The sequence below is a fragment of the Trachemys scripta genome, chromosome 1, assembly GCF_013100865.1.
Source record: "Trachemys scripta elegans isolate TJP31775 chromosome 1, CAS_Tse_1.0, whole genome shotgun sequence".
Classification (NCBI taxonomy): domain Eukaryota; kingdom Metazoa; phylum Chordata; order Testudines; family Emydidae; genus Trachemys; species Trachemys scripta.
The window spans coordinates 313,708,251-313,714,412 of record NC_048298.1 but is presented as its reverse complement, the minus strand read 5'-3'; positions in this window follow the sequence as shown (position 1 = coordinate 313,714,412).

The following is a 6,162-nucleotide window of genomic DNA, read 5'->3' as shown; positions in this document are numbered from 1 at the left end:
TTTTCCTGTCACTAGTTTAACAAAATCTCTCAGTCTCTAACTTTTCTAGGCATGTCTCTTCAGTGTCCTAGTATATATATCACTTGGCTGCTCTGTAAAGTCAACAGTGGCATGACTCACAGTTTATAACATCCTCTGATTTTCCACAAAACATACACAATGCTACTTTTAGGAGAAGTATGACACACTACAGGTGACCTCGTCTGAAACCCCCTGATTTTGCAGTGTTGTCAGAGGATGTCCAGGATACTTTCTTGTTCCTTTCCTTCCCATTTTTCCCCCTTTCCTTCGTAAATTAGGCAAACATTTTCAGACTTGAGTTCAGCACCAAAAGTTATATCTAGGTTTCTGCATAAAAGTAGTCTGATTTTTCAGAGGTGCTAAAGGGCTGCAGTGTGAGAAACAATATTATGTTAGCAAATGTTAGAGTTGTCTTAATCTAGTAAATTGTTCCAATTTGTTGTCAGTAGTTGTCTTGTTTTATAAGCTAAAATTGTAATATGAAATTATTTTGCTTTAAAATAATTTTGTTTTGTTACAAGTCTAGTCTGCTTGTTAAAAGATTCTTTAACTGTTCCCTTTGCTGTTCCCTTTAATTGCTTGTTAGAAAATTGTTTAGCCATTCTTTGTGTGTGTGAGGATGCAAGTGTGTGAGTAAATAAGAAGAGATGCCAGCAGCGGATGGGCATAATCACTAAAGAGGGAGTGAAGAAACGAAGACGTCAGTATTATCTTGTCCTGTTGGCCAAAAAGTGCAGATTAACAACCCTAAAGTACAAAAGTATCTGCCCCAAAACAAGAACAAAATGCCAGATAAGAAGGTGAAAGATGGTTATGTATACAAACAGTTCTGTGATAAACAATGCAAGCATGACACAAAAGCAAGACCCATAGACTTGCTTGAGAACTAACTATTATAAAAGATGGGTGAGAACAAGGGAGCTTTGGGTTTGTTCTGCATTAACAATGGAGCATCAGATGTGTCCGACTTGAGGCCCAGCTCCCTCCTTGTGTTCAGTCTAGCTGGCCACTAGGCTGACTCGAGCAACGATAAGGACTGGGAACTATAACACAGGCTGCAGAATCTTTGTGGTGTGTGTGCGTATGTAGAAACATATACTGATTTTGATACTTGTTTAGTGTTTTAAATAAACGTGTTGTATTGCCTTGTCCCCTGAAAAAGATTCTGTGAGTTTTTATAAGCATAACAGCAGTTCCCACTAAGGTGCATCAGAGCAGGATTTTCTCCTGCGCACAGTACAATATCTGCAGAAGTTATTCCTTGACCTCTTTATGCCCTACAAGATTGACCTAGGCCTGAGGACAGGGCCTCTGTGCATCTTGAAAAGTCAGTAGGCTCCCTTCCCTCAGTCCCAGTTGTTGCTATTGATTTCAGCAATATAGACTGCCATGCCAGTTAAGCTGCATGTGCATACATGGTCCTTAGCATACAGTCTGGGGCAGATGTGCCTGGAGTTTGAGGGAGAGGAATCCTCTCTTGGAGTATGTTTACACAGCATTTTGGAGCGAGCCTCCCTGCCTGCATCAAGTGACTCGAGCTAGCAGGCCTTGCACTAGCACTCCAAAAACAGCACTTTGAAATTGCAGCTTAAGGATCCAAAGTCTGCAGATCCCAAATTCCAGTCCAAGCTGCCACTTCAAAGCACAGTCTGTACAGTGAGCCCCACGAGCCCAAGACTTTTGACCAGGTTGGGCAGCTTGCTCCATAATGCTATGTGAACATACCCTATGGGGGATTCATTTAACCAAAAGGCTGGAGTAGACTCTGCTGCCCCCTTTTGTGGCAATAGTGAATTTTTGGCCCTGTCTCCTGGTCCACCCATATCTCTCCCCTCCATTCCCCCCACAGTGACATGTACGGGGCCTCAGTAGAGCACCCCAGAACTACACTGGCCCTCTGCCCAGGGAGTCTCCACATCTATGGAGGAAGGGACAGGATTTGCCCTCTGATGAGCTGAGTGAACAAATCTATGTGTGCTCAGTATGTGGTTTTCAAATGTGCCTAACTAGGTCAAATCAAGACCAGTTTCCTTTGGAACAAGGCCTTGCACTGTTCCTCAAGCCAGATGTCAAGTTGCAGATCTCAGCCACTGTGGTACTAGGATTGTTTTTAAAAGGCTGTAAGAAATTTGCTATTGCTGAAAAAGTATTTTCTTTCTTGCTTGCTCTCTCCTTTCTTTTCTTCCCCCCCCCCATTCAAAAATGGCTAAGTTGTTTGTCAGATCAAATTTCCACTCCCACCCTCTCCTTCCCAAACCATATTTGTGCACAAACCAACTATGGGAAATGTCAGCTTCCAAAAGTGAATGTTTCAGAAAGATGCAAGCAACTAACGACAGGATTAAAATAGAAATAGTTGTGCAACCTTAAATCTGGAGCAACATGATTAGCACCCCACTATAAATAATTATATCCCCTCTGCAAGGACCAAGCATATCTAATAATGGGTGTTGCCACAATAGGTTCTGGGGAAGGTAGGAGTATCCATATCATAACCTTATCCCAGTTTGATTGCTAATCCATGGGCCCTACCATAGGACTTCATGAGGGAGAGTAGGACTTTGAGCTCACTTTCTTCCTGCCTCTCCACAATGCTTGAAATGCTGTATCTCATTCAACGGCATTTGACAGATGGGACCATAATGTTCTTATCTGTAAACTTCAGTCCCTAGGATTGGCAACTGAGCATGTTAGTAACTAAAAAAATTACAGACCAGATTGTGCCTAGCTCTTGCCCAGGGCTCTCAGAAGGTTGAGGTAGGCTAATGAATAAGTGAGTTCTGCAAGTTGTCAGAGAGCAGTTCCCACATTTCTAAGTAATGGTACAGGAACCATGGCAGGGGTATCCAGGAGGCATTGTAACTCAAATCGTCCCACTGAGGTACAGTTCCTTCTTTGCTTGCCCCTTGCTCTGGGGGTAGACAGGGAGAGCTAAGTAATCTGCTACTGGCCTATGCCAGTAACACCATTACAATTGACTGCACTGCCGTGTGTATGTGTGTGGGTGGGGGGAGACCAGGAGCCACCCTCCTGCTCCGGATGGGAGATGTACAGAGTTTAAAACATATATTTGTATAATACAGAAGTGAAAAAGCAGAAATCCCTACAGCATCAGTGACAGGCTCTCAGGAAGCAGTGCCCACTTCTACAGAAGGGACTTTCAGCGATCTAGCTTAGTTACTTATATTCATTGCTAGAGTGACTGAGCACCTCACAATCATTAATATATTCATCTTCACAGCACCCCTCTGAGGTAGAGAAGTGCTATTATCCTAATTTTATAGATGGGGAACTGAAGCTCAGAGAGGCTAAGTGACTTCTCAAGGTCTGTAGCAGAGCTAGGAATTAAACCCGGGTCTCCTGAATCTTCAGGCTAATGTCCTAATGCTGGACCATCCTTCCAGTATTATGGATCACCACTAGTGCAACATATTTCTCCAGTCCAACTCACATAGTTGTCTGAGGTCTCAAAATGTTGCTTTTAATTAAATTTCAACAGTACTAAATTTTTCTGCAGATAAACAAAATCCCAGGTTTAGCTGGAAATTTTGTGATTTCTTAACTACAGATATTTGAAGTTCTACCCAGAAGTAGAATTTGGCACTTTGGCAATATTGGGTTATGGAGAGAAGGAAAGGAAAGATAAATTAACACAGTTGGAAACAATCACACTCACAATCAGACTCATATCTTGACTTTAGTAAGGCTTTTGATATTACCTCGCATAACATTCTCAAACAAACTAGGAAAATACAACCCAGCTACTATACAGAGGGTTCATAACTGATTGGAAAACTGTTCCCAGAGAGTAATCAGTGATTCACAATCAAGCTGGAAGCACATATCAAGTGGGGTCCTTCAGGGAACAGTTCTGGGTCCAGTTCTGTTCAATATCTTCATCAATTATTTTAGATAATGACATAGAGAGTACACTTATAGAAACTTATCACACAGAGAGCCACGCTGAAGAATCAAGGCCTTGGCAGGCCTAAGAATGGCAGAAGTAGCTAGGTCTTTTCACTCTATTGGAGCAGGTGGTGGCCTATATGAGAACAGGTTCCCATTGCTTTAGTGCTGTTACTACTTACTGGGTACGGGGTGAAATCACACAGGCTTTGAATGACCAGAAACTCTGAATGTCCACCTGGCAAGACAGACCCATCCTGCCATTATGCAGCCAGATTCCAAAGACCCTGCAGATGACTGAGGTGTCCAGAAGGACAGGGACAATCTTTATTGGAACCTATGGGGACCCCACCAGGTCTCACAGCTCTCTCTACACGCAGTCTCCCTCTACCCTATATAATGGTGTCTTCCTGCCGGGAAGATGGACTATTGCCTTCTTCTGTATCTTCTTTGGAGCAAGAACTGTGCTTCCCTCTGAAGAGGAATGCAAAGCAAGACCACTGCCTGCCTATAATCCTAAAGGATGGAGATAATCTACTCTCTCCACCTTACTGCAGCCAGGAGGGACATGGATCACCACACCACTACCGACAGCCATTGTTGCTGGCCATCTGAGAGAGAACATACTAAATGCAGCCACTCCATCTGAGGAAATTAATTAAAATGGCTTTAACTATTTGTCCTGCTGACTGCCTAGGGTAGACTCATCCAGTCAGGAAAACAGGGCCAATATCATGCGGCAACAATGAAGACCAGCTAACACAGTGCAAAATTTGAAAAAGCAGTCTGAAATTTTGTTTCTAGTGCACAGAAATTTTCAAGTTTCTGAAAAATGGCTTCCCATTTGATAAAGGTTCCATAAAATTCAAACACAGATACATCTTAATAAAACAGTCTGATATCAAAGAGACTACAGCTGGACAAATCATCCACTTTAAGTAAATTACCTGATGAATTTAACCCTTTTTGTGTGTGTGTGTTTGTTTGAGAATTTTGTGTGAACAAATTCTGATTTCTGCAAATTTCTTAGCTATTCACAAATATGACCCGAATGGGTGGAATTAACATGAGCCAGGCTATGGCTTGCTTGAAAACCCTTCATTTTAACTACCCATTCCTTGTCATGTGAGACTGGTCTGCTGTCACATGGCATCATTTTGGCTTCCTAATTGGTTGACCGAGACTTTAGAAAAGGAATAAAAATTAACAAATTGTGAATAACAAGCAGTGAATAATGAAAAGAGGACCATCTTGGATACACATGTGAATGTGGGCATTTGTATGAAGAACAGACATTCATATGAACAAAATCTGCTTATGTGAATGTTCCTGAATAGCGATTACTCATGTAAGGGTCTAAATGTACTGAATGAATGCTTCCCTGACAGCTAGCTGGGAGGGGGAGAGACTTTGGGTGTGTTTATAAAAATACAGTTTGCTCCTGCTCTACTGAGATATCCAGCAGATAGAGTAGTGTTTTGCTCAAAGTAATCAACTTTGGCTGGTGTTGGGTTACAAATCACTTTAGTACTGAATGCAGGGGTCGTGAAATGCAGTTACCAATGTTGTAATTATTATAGGAATACAGGGAAGCAGGACTGTGCTTAACCTGTCCAAAATGAGGGGCGCCACCCTTAGCTGAAAGGACCTTGTGTAGCCCGGGGCTTGAATGCCAGAGCCCCTGTAAAAATAAGAGTGGGGACAGGTGTCTCAACCAGGAGGATTGCAAACCCACCCCAAGAGTTCCCCATAGAATATTAGGGTTGGAAGAGACCTCAGGCGGTCATCTAGTCCAATCCCCTGCTCAAAGCAGGACCAACACCCACACCCTGGTCTGGTTTAACCTGTTCCTCTCCACTGATCAAAGAAAGAGCTACCAAGGCTTCATTAGGAGCCTCTTTTGGTTATTTTAAATGATCAATCAGAGCCAAAATCACTTGATATGGGGCAGTGTTTCTGCCCAGCCTGCAAAGAGCTGAAAATCATTAAGAGAGTGATGTTCAGTGGTCACAGCAGAAAGGCAGGTGGTAGCAGAAGGTGACTGACACTCAGCTGGCGAATGAGTGGCTGGAGACGTGCAGCGAGCGGCTAGCAGGGCGGCTGGTGGGAAGGCACAGGGAGTAAGGTGCCTCCTTATCTCCACCCAAGGTATGAGGTGAACTCCGCAGATGCACCTCTGAACTCTGGGTCTGCACTGACCAAGGTCTCTCGCACCAACAGAAGTTGTTCCAATAA